The sequence below is a fragment of the Cyanistes caeruleus genome, chromosome 10, assembly GCF_971803275.1.
Source record: "Cyanistes caeruleus chromosome 10, bCyaCae1.hap1.1, whole genome shotgun sequence".
Classification (NCBI taxonomy): Eukaryota; Metazoa; Chordata; class Aves; order Passeriformes; family Paridae; genus Cyanistes; species Cyanistes caeruleus.
The window spans coordinates 3,053,835-3,067,119 of NC_141710.1; the positions used below are offsets into that span (position 1 = coordinate 3,053,835).

At 42.9% G+C, this 13,285-nt stretch overlaps 1 protein-coding gene across 2 annotated transcripts in view; it reads right to left on the bottom strand.

Moving 5' to 3' along the window:
- The window catches only part of PIK3CB (phosphatidylinositol-4,5-bisphosphate 3-kinase catalytic subunit beta), an 88,235-nt gene that overhangs the window by 72,957 nt on the left and 1,993 nt on the right, over positions 1-13,285 (bottom strand). The window lies entirely within an intron of this gene.

Consider the following 13,285-nt stretch of genomic DNA (forward strand, 5'->3'; position numbering starts at 1 on the left):
ATTGCACTAATCTGTAGCCAAACTGACTGAAAATACTTCCTGTCACTAATTTCATAGCCAATGTATCTTTTCCTGTGTCTGTTCTGGTTTCTGAGTATGGTCACACTTTACAAGGCAGCTTTCTCATCAGGTATATGGACCTGCATCTGTATCAGCAAGTGAAGATAAAAAAACTACTCAGAATTAGGAAGAGTAAGGCCTTTACAAAAATCAGCAGCTTCCTGAAGGGTCTGACTGACCCTTTTCTCTATATAAAAATTCTCCCTTTATATACAAATAACTCTACGTAGTCTTTCATTTTTCCAGTTTCCTAACACAGATTTTGTTCCATCAATAGAAAACAAATTCTTTCATCCAAAAGGCCAGTGCCTACTAGAACAGGACTTCTGTCCACATGTAACCTCACATCCCACACAGACAAGTCTCCCACCACCTATCATTTCCTCTGCCTACTTTATGGGCCTGAACTCATAACCAATCTTAACATTTTATTAACATAACTGGATTGTTGGAAATGCCAGTTTTGAGGCAAGGCACTGAGTTCCCTTGTGTTATTTCTACCGACTTTTCTAATCAAATACAAAAATCCCATGACACATTTTGACAAAAAGTAGGGCACAGCCAGCTTATTTATTCTTTTACTAAAAATAGGCTTCAGTGTCCAGCAGGTTGTGATGTGTGAGACAGCACTTCAAGTGTAACAGCTGCTCTACCTGCCTCAATACATCTGTGTTACCAGCCTCTCTTTGCAATCTGCTAATCACCAAAACCAAACATCAGCTTTCACAAGGGGTTCCCTTTTGCTGAAATTCTTACTATCATTAGGCTAACCAACAACTGGAAAAGCAATAAAATATGTTCTCATCCTTACAAGAGGAATTTCTGACACCCTTCCAAGCACAGCACAGCATGTTTTACATCTCTTAGGTTAATGGCATATTACTATTCTCAGCCAGAGGCAAGGACTAGAAAGAGATTCATTACAGGAAATCTGTCTCTCTCTCTCAGCCTCTTTGCATATTTATTTTCTAGCTGGCCTTTTTGTTAAGGCAATTCTGATAACAGAGCAGATGTGACAACTGTGAAAACCAGTAATGATCAGGAGTATTATTGAGGCTGTCACACTTTTAAATGACTGTGGGTATGAAAGACTGTATTATTTCAGAATTTCACCTTGAGGAGACTTTCAACTGATGTTTTGTCAAGTTTTCTAAGAGGAGATCACTGCCCAGCCACAATGGTGTAAGTCATGGTTAGCAAGACTTTGTTTTGTCAGAACTGCCACAAGAGAGAAAACATCCCTCCAAGTACACTGATATAATTCTCTTTTGGATCAAAGACATTTACTGACCTGCAGTGCATCACCCCAAAACTTGGCCATGAGACTCTGCAAACCATGAAGGACTTGTCCAACCCAAATCTTTCTTTACCTCACACAAGTTACACGTGATGTGCAAACCAAAGAAAGAGATAAGAGCAAATGTGATATATTGCTGCATAAGACACAGGTACTTCATTAACATCTCTTTAGCCCATGGAAAACCAATAATTTAATTGCTTATCACCGCTATAAATACCTACATAGCAGGGAAAACTAAAAAAGTTGTTGTGAAATAGAAAAAATCCCTAAGCACTAGAAAAATGACAAATACTACATGGATCACGATTCCTCAAAAATACCAGTTCTAACTACAAATGGACTATTATTTTGAATATCTATCTAAAAATCTCAGATTCTAAATGCTTCCCTCTGGTGACTGTGTTGTAATTTTAATACTACTGCTGTGCTTCTATTTTTAAAAGGACTACCAAAAATACATATATATCCAGCAGATAGGCTTTCAAAAGGCATTTGCTGATGTCTTATTAATGATGTTTCAAGTCTAATACTAATTAATGTACAATTAAGTTCAATGTTTATTTTTCTGTAAAAATGTCCTACAGTAAATCAGTGCAGAGTCACAAGCACACACTGAAACTTGTAAGAAGCAAGAATGTTCAGTTCCTTGCTTCATTAGACAGAAATAATTTCATCTCACAGTTCTACTAAATTTCTGACAATCCAGAGCCATGAGTCCCATCCAAAGCAGCAAAAAGCAGCACTCTGACACATTTCAGAGCAGTGTTACTAAGAGGCACTGCACAACCAATGCAGGAGAGATTCCTGGAATACTCCTAAAATGCCAGTACATTTTTTGAAGCATTGCTCTGACAGCCTTTTGTTGCTAGATGATCCAGACATCCTCAATCAGGAAGACTCATGCTATTTCTAGGAATTAGGTTTTAGACAGTTTCTTTGACCTACAGACACATCATCATCATTTTTAGTCTGTAAGAGCTAAAATTACTAAGTCTGGCAAGATGCCATCACAAAAAAAAAATTAGAAATTGTTGCAGTGTAAGAATACATGTATATTATTATTATTATTATTATTATTATTATTATTATTATTATTATTCCTTTAAAAACTAGAAATGTAGCCTGCCTTACTATTTTGGAAACTCCAGGCTTTGTGCTGAATCACTTTTCCAAGGTTTCCAGGTATTGATTAACCAAATCAAAACCAGTGTTTCACCCACTCTGCCCGGCAGTCTATCACAACAAGTCGAGAGTTTCATTTATGTGACTCACACACCTTTAGATTAAACAACTATGCAAATGATGCCAAGTCTTTGTTTATCGCAGCTTTGTCAGCAAAACAAAATCTCCCAGCAGGTGAATCATGAAATTACTGCGTGGATGAGGGAAGCAGAGATGCCAGCTGAACTTCACATTTCCCAACCTATTTCTCCTTCCCCCGTCCTTCACTGTGTGACTGCAGCCCTGTTGGTGTGAGCAGAACTCTCCCTGCCTTTTCCTCAGCACAGCTCACTTGGCTGCAGATCAGAAAGTCCTTTAGGCACATCAGAATTGCAGCTTAAGTGTTTTGCTCAGGAGACTGCACTTGCTGCCTCCCTCTGTGAGGGAAACTGGGGTTTGTTTCCAGAATGAGAAGTGCATCCATTTCAATGGCTCCAGCGTTCAGAGTGATGCTCCCCTGCCTGGAGAGGGCTCAAGGGGGCTTTTCTTGCAATTCTGTTCCACTCTGGAGCAAGACTGACAGGGTGGCAGTGCTCAGGGAAGGAGCTGTTATCTGGACAAGGTTAGGTCGCCTTCACAAGAGAGCACATTCCAGCAGCTCACAAAAATGTGGCTCAAGAACACTTCTGTTCTATTCCTGGAATGTATCTCATTGCCAAAGAAGGTAGCTATGACCAGGAAAATATTCCATGGGGAGCAAACAAATTCTCCTGCCAAAGCCATTCCTCCCTGCTCCACCCCAGCCGATACTACACAAGCTGAATAATGCATGTCAAGGTATTAAGTAACATGTAAACACTTCCAGTAAATGTTTCTGCTGCAAGCCTTGCCTTAACTGGTATTGCTTCCCCCACTTTGATAATGGAAAAACGTCTTCCTCAGTTCTCCTGCACCTAAAGCCCATTATTAATGGGGCAATTCCCACCAAACACTGGCTGGTAATCTTCCTCTTGCCCCATCTCCAAGGCAGATTTTAAACCTCTTGAAAACTTGGCTGGTTCAGAAGTGGCCTTCTCTGAAAGCCTCTGAGCCCAGGCAGTGGGGAAAGCTGATGTCTCAGGAGTAATGCAGTTCTGGTAATCCTCTGACAAACAGATGACAAACTCCAGTGGAAGCAAGTTGGGGATTTTCTCTTCCCACCAAGGATGTTTTGTATCAGCCTTGTCTTCCCGTCGTGCATTGCCCAACGGTGTTCTCCACCCCAATTTTGAGAATATGTGTTTTCACATCTTTTCCCAAGGGGAGCTACAGTTCTTCTCAATTTGGTAGAGGAAATCTCCTTGGAATTTAGTGTCACTCTAGGCATGCCCACTGCTTGCACAGCATGTGCCTGTAATTCCTTCTGTTTTACTGTGTGGGACACTCCACAACAGGGCAAAGGCTGTTCTGAGCCAACTGACCAGAAGGGAACATGGTTAATCACATCACTAGGATGAAGGTAGGCTCTTGAATCACCTCCATGAGACTGAGAATCATTAGTCCCAAGGAAGAACTGCCCAAGGAAATTTCTGGGATTTTCCACTGGCATTTGTACTTTCATGAGGGCTTTCTGTAGGAGAGACTGACTTAGGGCTGAGTATCCAAGGAACTCCCAGGGAACAACACCAAATTCCACTCTGAAAAATGCCTGGGCAGTAAGTTTGAGCAGAACTGTTAAGTAAGAAGAAAACCTCATGCATTTTCTATAACTTTTTCCAAGTATAAATTATTTCATTTAATGTCTGTTAACTGCACAGGGCTGAGAGCTGTGGATTGAGTTGTATTGTTTCCTTTTCATAATTGCTTTCCTGGCAATTGAACTTTCAGCCCAGCTAAGGATGTGACACCAGCAGCACTAAACATTACCTAGATCCAAGGGTCTAAGTCACTGCCATTGGTAAGAAATATGCTCCTGTTTGGGCAATAAATGGAAAGCAGAAATACCAGTGAACAGCCTCTTCCAAGCCTTCTCTGCCCCCTGCTTACTGCAGCAGCCTTTTGTGCCTGTTTTCCCACATCTGGAAAAGAAGTAATGGGAATATCACAGCTGCCAGCAGCAAGGCCTCCCACCTCTGTCTGCCAGCTCCAACATCAGCACCAGTCACTGCTCAGGGGAACTGAAATAACACCCACCATGCCAAAATCAGCTCACAATTACATGACAAGTGTTGTGCACATCTCAGGAGCTGATATGGGCTTATTTGTCTGGGCTGACCAGGACAGGCACAAAGCAAAACCCAGAGGAGCCTGTCCTGCTGAGAAGATTGTTCAGGAGATGGTCAATGACCGCATTACGGCTCTCACAGAAATGCCAGTGCTCAGTAAGGAGAGTTCTGAAGAAGGGTTTCCAAATTCTGCTCCCTGCTGCTTTTAGTTCTCCCACAGAAGAACTATTGGAAAGACCAAACCATCCACAAATACCTTTGGAGGAAGCTTTGGCCAGCCACTGCTGCTTTCCTAAGAAAGGGTAACTTACTGTAGCCTTAACTCTTCTTTATGCTGGGAAATAACCTTTTTTGATGAAAGACTAAAAAAACTACTGTATTTCAGACTTCTAAATATGTTAGGGCTAAGTGGACACTCAGAAGGATCAGTGGTGTCTAGACTTCTCAAGACCTGAAGAGTTCACCTGAAAAGCTGTTTATTTTTCAGCCAGGGCACTGAGGGCACTAAAGCTCAGGTATAAACTCCTGGTTCAGAGAGGAATGTGATGACAGCAAAGGAAATGCATCTGCACTGTCCCTTTTCCCCTCCACCCACCCACCCACCCACCAACTGCAAAGCAGAGCTGTGCTGCCCAGCTCCTGCCTGGATCCCTCTCCACAGGCACAGGGGAAGAAGGACAGGGACAGGGGAGCCTCTCACAGCCTCCACAGCAGCAGCACGTGGGACAAAGCAGGACACACAGAGCCAGGAGGGGCTCCTTGGTGTGCACAGTGCACACAGTACAGGTGTATATAACCCACTCTTCCTGCAACTTCACAGCAGTTTGGCTTCCCAGCTCTCAACTCGTGCAAGGGATGTCAGACCTCAGCCTGTCACACACCCTAAGTTTGTGGTTATGAAGCAGTGTCTGGCAGCAGCAGCCTCCCAGCCCTCTCTGCAGATGCCCCAGACCCCAGCAGGGAGCTGGGAGCACACCCACCCAGCAGGAAGGCCAAGAGTGGATGGAATGACAGCCTGTACACATTTAGCATATGGAAATGTTTACATACCTGGCTGCACACAGGTCTGTATCCTTATTGCTGTGTGCTCACTCCCAGAGCTTGCAGCAGAGCACTCTGGCAAACCTGCTCCAGCTGCAGTGATGCATGCAGACCTCACTCACACTGCAGAGAGCTGCTGAAGCAGGGCTGTGATGGAAGGCCATTGCAGGAGAGCATCCCACACAAATCCTTTCTAGTGCCCCCACACAATGGACACCAACAATGAATCACTGAAACTGAAACTTCAAGTACATCCTTACCATGTCATTAAACTATATTTAGAATTCCTTTTGTCAAGTGCAATTTTCAGTTACGGTGACTCAGTGAGGACCAGACACGTGTTCCAAAACAGCAAAAAAAAGTATCAAGTATCAGCTCTCAAGCACCTTTTTTCTCAAGCACCATTAACAACAGAGCAAATACCTGGAACAGTCACAATACAGGAAAAGAAATCTCCACATCCCAGTGAAAAAAGTCCCAATTCATGAAATAGCACCTGTAAACTTCCAAACTATCCTGTGCTAATTTCTTCATATAATAGATGCAAAATAACCTCTTAAAACACTGTTGTTAAACATTAGTCTTTTCCTTTAATAATTTAACTTAGAGATGCTTATTTAACCTTTAAACCTTGACTCTTATGCTAAATATTCCTCTGAGAAATAGTCTGGATAAAATATTAGAGAGAGGCATACTTCATCTCTTTTAATGTTAGTCACATCTGAAACTACCATTATCACAGATCCATGTTAAAAAGAAATGCACACAGATGTGAAAAACAAGATCCTGTTACAGCAAGTCAGGTTTTCTATCAAAGAACATGCCATTACACTTTGAGGCTTAATCATTTTCAAACCTAAGAACTGATCATGCTCAGCTAAATTATCCATAAAATAAGCCTTGAAAAACATCATGATTTTGTTTTGCTGTTTCCTCTCCTTCCCCTACAACAGCTGGGGGAACAGTTGTGCAGTTCTATAGTGGCTTGGCCATATGAACTCTATTAAAAAACTGATTATTTCAAGTTGTTAAAGATCAGGTGATAACTTCCCTCAAAAGATGGAAAATGAGAGCAGACTCTAATTAGTATCTGATAGAAGTGGGGCTGTTGCACTGTGGAAATGCTGAATTAGAAAGATGATGCAGGGAGACTCAACAAGAGCAGCTTTATGTTTCTCCCTGCAGGGGCTGTCCCTTCCAGCGTGCAGAACGCTGCAGGAGTGGAACACTGAGGTTCCCACACCCTGCTCAGGTGTGCCTGGCAAGTGCTCCCCGTGTCCTGTGCTGCACATCTTGTCTGGGACAAAGAGGTTTGAAATAAATCCTTCTGGGCTGACTGACTCAGCCCAAGGTAAGGTAACTCTGACCTCTCCAACTCACCTACCTGCTGCTCCTGTGGCCCTGCCTGCAGACACCTCAGCTGGCCCAGCACTGCTCCTCCCTGCCTTTACCCCAAAATGGGCTCTGGCCCTGCATTTCAGGCTGATGGACCGTGTGCAGGTGACACAAAACAGCAAACAGCTGCTCTGCACATCAGGGATGGGCTCTGCCTTCAGCAGGGCTGGCACCCCGAACACAGCGGGGTCACCCTTGAGGCTGCTGAAGGCACAAGGCTGCGGTGAGTGACTGCATGGCAGCTTCACTGCCAGCTCTGAGTGGCTCTGCTTGCCCCACTCGGGTTCTCTGACTGACACTGAGTGTCTTGATTAGCAACCTGCCCTTTTAATGCCCAGAAAATCACTCTGTGTTTGGTACTCTGGGTCTGCAGTGGCTGATCCACATGCTCACACCTGTAACCTCACATGAGAAGTCCTGCTGAGTCCAATGCTCTTTCCAAGCCAGTCTGCCCCCTGCATATGTCAGCTTCTGTACATTTTGCCTTTTTCCAATCCATCCTACCTGTTTATGTTCTTTCCATCTAGTTAAATACGATTTTCCAAGGTTTCCAACTCATCTTTTTCCTTTTTCTTTTTTTTTTTTTCTATCTTATGTCCAGGTAATGATATTAAAGGGAAATTTATTTAAGAACTACCTTAGCTCCATTATTTTCCATATTTTTTCTCTCAACTGGCTGAGTGTGACCTTTGTAAAGGTATTTAGCACAAGCTTGTCATTTGTTAAATTATTTTTCCAATTTTTGTCAGCATGAATTTTGAAATCATTATCAGATTATTTTTGTTACATCAAATTAAAAAAAAAGTAGTTCTCTAGCTAAGCTGACATGTTTTAGTCTAATTCCTTAAAACTGCATGAGATGAAGTATGCAGTGGAAAAAACCAGCAAAAGTCTGGTTTGTGGCCAAAATTCCACCTTGACATAAAACAGAAGGGGGACAAAAATTAAATCTCTTGGCTAGTAGTTCCCAAGTACTTCTTAAGAATTGCTTTTTTTTTGTAGTCTCAAATCCACAGTAGTCTCAAGTCAACGATGCCATGTCTGGGTTTGATGAGGTCTGTTGAAAACCTGTTGGGACAACCCCTGATTCTGCTGCCCTGCTGTCACCAGTGGGTTCTGCAGCCCAAAATGTTTATTTCCCACAGCTCCCATTAATCTCTGACTGCTGTGTTAGCTCTGGGTGCCAGGGAGGAATCAGGAGACCAACCCAAATATCTTCTTACAGCTGCTGCTAAATCGTGACTGTTGGAAAAGATTAAGTGTGGCAGGTCAGAGAGAGGAACAAAGAGTTTTATTCATGGAGAATCTTACTAGCCTTCAAAGCAAGTCATATGAGAAATATATGAATACATAAGTTTTTATAGCTCGTGCCTAAATTAGAAACAAGATCAGAAATCTCAACATCCCTCATGAACTCCTTCCTGTTTCCCCATGTTCTCCTATTCACTTTGGATCATACACTGTCCCCTTTATTCCTCTTCCTCCTCTCATCCCTCCTTGTCCCTTGTCACCCCTCTTTGCTCGTGACTCTGGGAAGCGTGTGCTGCACTCAGAGATGCAACACCTATCATCTGCCACTCTGGAAATCTGGGAATTTCCAGCTGGGAATTTCCCATCTTGCCTCCACCACAGAAGCCAAGTGAGTATGAAGCCAGACTCTAGTCCTGCTTAACAGGTGATGTTCAAACACACTTCACAGCAAGGTAAGAAACAAGGAATTTAATGTGGTATGTGACAGAAAAACTGCAAAAGCAAAATTCCTGAGGCAAAAGGCCATTTCCTCACCCTCTGTCTTTGGAATTAGACCAGGATAAGCTGAGTGGCTGAGGCAGAAGTTCTGGCCATTTGACCACCTCAGCAGCAGGAAAGAAAAAAGGGGGGGAAAAAAAGAGAAAAAAAATGAAGGGAACAAGTGAAAGCTGTTAGCACATGGATCCTTAGGGCCATCCAAACTGGAATGTTAGAAACCACTTCTGCTTGTGGGATTAAGGTTTGGAAGTCAACCAGGGCCATCATTGTTGGAGATATAGTAAAATACAGACAGAGCCTTTTAACTGAGAGAAGAGAGCAAGAGGAAAACCTCTGGTTGGACAAAAAACTCTTCCTGCAAGAACAACCACCTCTAAAAGAGGTAAAGAGAGCAACAGCAGCTGCTGAGATTTACACTGATGTCACAGAATAGAATTGAAACCAGCCAGAATCTCTAACTGGTACCAATTGCTACTTTGGTGGGTCTAAACAAGTTTACAGCCTCAGATGACTGCAATCTCCCCTCCACACAGGAAAAGAAAATTGTTTCTTTCAGAGGAACTCAGAATTGCTCAACTCTAATTCATCTTCTAAACCAGGAAATCCCTGCCAGCACAGGTGGAACTGTAACACACTGGCTGTGCAGCTGGGGAACATAAAAAATGGGATTTCCGTGTTCCCATCTCAGCCACCAAAAACAAAGTAAAACAAGCAGCTGAAAAATCTGAAAAGAAGAATGCAAGTAAAACAACTGAGAGGGGAATTTAGGAAGCCACTAGGTCATTCCTAAGAAAATTCCCTACAGTGTCAAGGATGGTTTGAGCCCTTCTGAGGAAGCTGCCATCACTGAGAGCCGAGTTTTAGGGCAAAGGAAACTCATCTGAATCTGTATTTTAGGAACCAAAGTGGAGAGGACACTGCTGCCTTCTGAAAGAGCCCTGTAATGTGCATGGACAAGTCCAGCTTCCCTCAGCCATCCCTTTGTTCTCTGTAATTGCTATGTTTAAATACAGTTTACACTATTGCTCACTGGACCACATCACAAAAGATGAATGTCAGGATAGACATTTCTTTGCCATTGAAATGTTACTTGATTTGAAAGTCAAGAAACAGACATTTCTTTTTGATATTTACTTGTCTGCAGCATTATAATTGTGGAGGCATGTAGAAAAGAGGGATAGAAGCAATTATTTACATTGCTACACATTTCTGTCTGTCTAATTGAAGCCAAAATTCAGGGGCAGGTGGAAATGACACAGGTGCTTGTAGGGTATGCACTGGACTCTGCTCTGAGCACTAGGGCTGTGCTTAAGTTCAGCTTAGGATGAGCAGTATTTTCCATGACAGATTTTATTTATTTTATTTTATTTTATTTTATTTTCAACCTGGTCTAGTGGAAGCTGTCCCTGCCCATAGCTGGGGGGTTGGAACTAGACGATCTCAAAGTTTCTATAGATTCCTTCCATCCCAGACTATCCTGTGATGCTGTGATTGGATGACATCAAGCACCACAAAATCATCTGTATCAGAAGAAAGAGCAGATTGCAGAGAAACTAAATAAAATTGTGCCTCATACAAAAACAACTAACACAAATAGTAGCACCAAAGCTTTGTTTAGACTGGGGGAAGTTCAGCAGGGGCTGTCAGGGTGGGGTGCTGAAAGGTGTGCATCCCCCAGAAGAGCAGCGCTCTCAGTGTGAAACAGCCTGAGTGCTCCCAGCCATAGGAAGTGACACTCATCTGATGTGCCAGACCAAGTGGGTAACAACCAAAAACAGATTAATGTCATTTAACTACAAGTACAGCCTCAACACTGACTCACTGGGGGGAAAGATAAATATACTTGCTGTTAATGAAAATAACACTGGAGGAGCACGTCCTACAAACACTCCCAGGTTCTCTCTGTTTAGACTATTAGAAGGGTAACTTTCCTCACACATCAATTTCAGTCAATATAACAGGTATTTGCACTGTTCTGTTACTTTTTAATGAATTTCAGTTTCATTCCTCCATTTCCAAAGGCCACTGAGTCCACAGGACACTGTTGCAGTCAATGTGGTTTTGCACTCTGCAGCAAAGGAAATGACCCAAACACATGCAATGGAGGCAGTAAAATGAGCAAGGTGCTCATTTCAGCCTGGATGCTGTGTTCCAGCAAGAAAGCAACTCATATTCTCCAGAACAGATGTAACCAGAGCCACAGAACCTGGGTGGCTCACAATTCAATGTTTTCCTGTGTGTTGCCATGTCAGAGCTGTGAGTAACCTGACACAGCAGGTTGCAGGTAGATCAGAAGTACAAGCTGGTCCAAAATGAGCACGTGGCCTTCAGCAGCCTTACAGCCATTCTCAGTCTGACCTCTGTGGTTCAGGGTGCTACACTCAGTATTGAAGGGAAATGTATAGGAGCAACTAAAAACTGTTTTCCTCCTGGCCTATCAGTAAAGTGCTTCACTGGAGAAGACAAAGATTCAACAGACATCTTGTAGCTCTTAAGATGGATTGGTAAAACACAGAATTTAACATCAGGTAACTACAGAACTGAGATAATGTCACCATGTTTTGCTTTCTATAAGATAAAAGGAAAACCCTGGTTGCTATATTAAGGGGGAAAATGATTTTAAATAAATATTTTAGCTTCCTGGCAAATTACAAGGTTTAGGTCAGCTCTAAAAGGAATTTGTGTCAGCTGGAATAAGGCATCTATGTGAAAGATTAATAATAATGAAAACCAACCTCTTAAAAAAAGTAGAAATAATGCTTGTTGAATTTATCATCACCTGCAAGACTGGTTATGTTAATAATCCTTCATGTTATGCCAAGTAGACTGAAAATAATTAATAGTTCACAACCTTCCCACAGAAGTTTCAGTGCCAATGATGTTTTGACTGTTGAGAATAAATACAAAGTATTTCAATACAAATATTTCGGCCTTTGACATTAATTCCTTATATCTGAGCAACTTCCATGAAAAGTAATAAGAAATCTACCAGTCCAGAAATCTAACAGCTCCCTGTGAGCTCCTGGATCGCAGACTCCAGGGGGAATTGCAGCCTCGCTGCTCCCAGCTCTTCAGTGAAGTGCACTCTGGCTCTGCTGAGCCACCACAGATGCCCAGGAGTCAGAGATGAGAAGCAGGGCACTGCCAAAGCCTGGCTGATTGTGCTGCTCAGGGGGTGCTGTTAAACCCTGAGGTCTCTTTGTCTCATGTGAAGGCTCTTCCCTCCCGGTCTGAGGTAGCTGTGGAACAATGTTCACCTCAAACCAGCAATAAGGAATGTCTGCAAGGACACAGCACCGTGAGAGGATGGAGAAGAAGAGAAGGAAATGGAGAATAAAGCAAAAGAAGGAAGGGAGGAAGGTCAGAAGGTTGTTTATACGCTCACAAAATCTCTAAAATAAAGTCACACCCCAGAAAGATGCAGGTGGCAAACTGATCTCATCAGAAAAACCACAATGCTTCAGAGACAGGGTTTGTTTCTGCCGGGATCCTGTTTCCAGCACTGCTCATACCCAGATGTGGCAGAGGAAGGTTCCCAGCCACACTGTTTGACAGACTTCAATGTGATTCCTGAAGGACGAGCCAGAAATATTTGGCTAAAATTCATTGCCAAGTTAGAGAAACACAACACAAGGAAGAAATAGAATCCACAATTTAGAACAGGATACCCATGGTTATCAAGTTCAGAGCCTGCTCATGGCATTTTTCCTTGGAAACAGCACTTGGAGCAGCACACAGCATCCCTACAGAACTTCCACAGCCAAAAAACTCTGATACGGGCCTTGAAAGTGTGAGAAATAAACCTGGCTGCTCACTGCTCTGTTAGCCTAGGAACTGGTATGCAAACAGCACCAAATCCCCCAAGCTATGAAAGGACTGCAATATCCACCTGCACCATGCAGACTTTTGGGGCAAAGCAGAAAGATTTACACATCCACCTACTCTTAGGGAAGACACTGTGCCACCAGGACAACGTGGAAGCGTTTCACTCATGGATGCTGTCAAGGCAATAAATGGACAAGAGTGACTGCATTCATTCCTCATCCCACCATTAATACTGGATCTTAGGAACTGCTGCCATGGGCTAGTCAAAAAACTCCCTTCATCATGTTTTTCTATTGAAAATGGTGTCTTTCTCCTAGGGAGAAAAACAAAAACAAAAAAAAGCTTTCCATTAAAGGCCCTCACTCTGTCTAGTATTTAATTTCTAAAAACACCAAGACCTACTATGTTTTTGTTTTCAACAAAAACTTGTTTTTGAAGTGGTGCCTCACCGGAGCTGCGGTTCAGTTGCCGGAGCACACCTCCCACGAGGTGTGAGATCACTCAGTGATCACTCACTGTGATGACACCTCTGGGGAGATGCAGCCTGGCC